Consider the following 2,123-nt stretch of genomic DNA (forward strand, 5'->3'; position numbering starts at 1 on the left):
AATATTGCTAATATAGTTTCATCTTTCCTGTTCAGGAAAGAATTGACTATTCCAAGAGTCCTGGAGCAAGAAAGTCTTTTTCCTAGTTTTGTTTTCCTTCTTCATCTTATGGATTTTCTTAGTACTTTCTCTGCTTCATGTATTTTTGCCAACACTTTTCCCAGATTTTTTCTGTTGCCTTATGTACTGCTCCCTAGTGATTCATTCCTTATTACCCACTTACTTCTTTCGCATCCATGTAGATGGATTCCATTGCTTATCTCTGCATTTCCTAAGTCCCCTCACTAGATCTGCAACATTTGTTGCAGTGTTGTGTTTCCCACGAATGTGATCACAGGAGTTACATTTCCCACCGCTTCCTGCACTCCCCAGACAAATGTTCTCAAGCCCTAAGATCTCCAGTCTCTCATTTGCGAAGAGAACAACGGTGGTGCTATCCCACCCTTTGGCTCAGCTCACCTGCACAGGCCTAGCGCAGCTCAGGACCCTTTGGGAAGTTTGTTTTATACCTCAGCGAGTGCAGTTTATATAATCTTTTTACACAACGTATTATCAGATGTTTTAAAAAAACAAATGTAAGAACAAAACACATGATAAAAGTAACTTTAAACTAGTTAAAGGTCCACATATTCACTTTTAATTCCAGGGAGAAAGATTAGATCAGGACGGATCATTAACCAGTTCAGTCAGTGTCAGTTAATATACACTATAAACAAGTGTGTTTCATTTAATTACACCTTAACATCTGAATCACCCCTGAATCACTCCTGAAGAAACTTGTCTGCCAGAGTGCAGTTCAGGATCAAAGCTAATGGCTCTGCAATGCTGGTAGCAAAGCACCCAACGGGATCGAATCCACCTCCTTTGAGGTTTGACTTCCTGCCAATCCCACCATTCCTTAGCTCAGGATACACATACACCCCAACAACTCACTCAGCTAATATTCTTGCTATTACATGAGGGCTGCACCTGGATCTCTGCTCAAATTCTACATATTTAAATATAAAAGGCTTTCCTGTATATGTCTAAGGTAGTTATACAGATACCGTGCTGCTGTCTGTGGTGATGTGAAAAAAGCAGAATGACATGAAGATGTTGTGGGCTTGATTTAGGCCCAGTCAGGAAAACAAACAAACATCAATCACAAATGTAAAGTAATCAGGTCAGCTGAGAGGACCATGTCCTAAAGTACTGAGGATGCGGAAACAGCAGCAGGACTCTGGAATTCTTTTCCTATTGATTCACCCTGTGAAACTACTCTTCTACCAGCATCGGAAAATGGTAATTAGCCACTTCCCAGTAACGTAGCATCTATGCATCTCTCAAAGGATAAAAATCACCTCTGTGCTGCTAGGATGCAGGCACGAGCATAGGAGCAGATGTTGGTGCACTGCCCCGCCCGCCATCTCACGTGCAGGAACAGCGCTGTGTCTGTCCCGTGTCGTGTGTGTGCGTCCCCAGAAAAGCCCTGCCCTGGCACCCCTGGTGCTCCCATGTCTGTGCTCAAGGACTTACCTGCCCCTCAACAGCAGCGCTGGGAAGCAGCTGAACCCCAAGTGCCTCATGCTCAGCTCCCCGGGCAGCCGTCCTCTCCTCAGCCTGTACCTCCCTGTGGGGAGCAGCCGTGTCCTGGTACCATACCCTCTTTGTGGAGCAGCCTTGTCCCCGCACCACAAACCCTCAGGGACAACCGTGTTCCCACAGTACATCCCCCGGGAAACGGCCCTGTCCCCACACCATGTGTCCCCTCAGGAAGGGCCCTGTCTCCACACCACATCCCCTCAGGGACGGCCCTGTCGCCTTAAAGCACCCCTAGAGAACAGCCCTCGCCACATACAACATCCCCCTTTGAGGAACAGCCTCAGACTCGTGTCTCTATTCCGTATGTTCCCTGAGGAACGATCCCGTCCCTCCACACGGCATTCCTGTCAGGTAACGGCTCCCTCCACACTCAGCCCCGGCCCCTCACCGCCTCCCCCGCTCTCCCCTCAGCCGCGCAGGCCCCACCCCTTCGCCTCCTGGCCCCGCCCCCCGCCTCCTGGCCCCGCCCCCGCCTCCTGGCCCCGCCCCCCGCCTCCTGGCCCCGCCCCCCGCCCGTCTCCCGCCCTCACGCGCCGGACGCA

The sequence above is a fragment of the Caloenas nicobarica genome, chromosome 16, assembly GCF_036013445.1.
Source record: "Caloenas nicobarica isolate bCalNic1 chromosome 16, bCalNic1.hap1, whole genome shotgun sequence".
NCBI classification, from domain to species: Eukaryota; Metazoa; Chordata; class Aves; order Columbiformes; family Columbidae; genus Caloenas; species Caloenas nicobarica.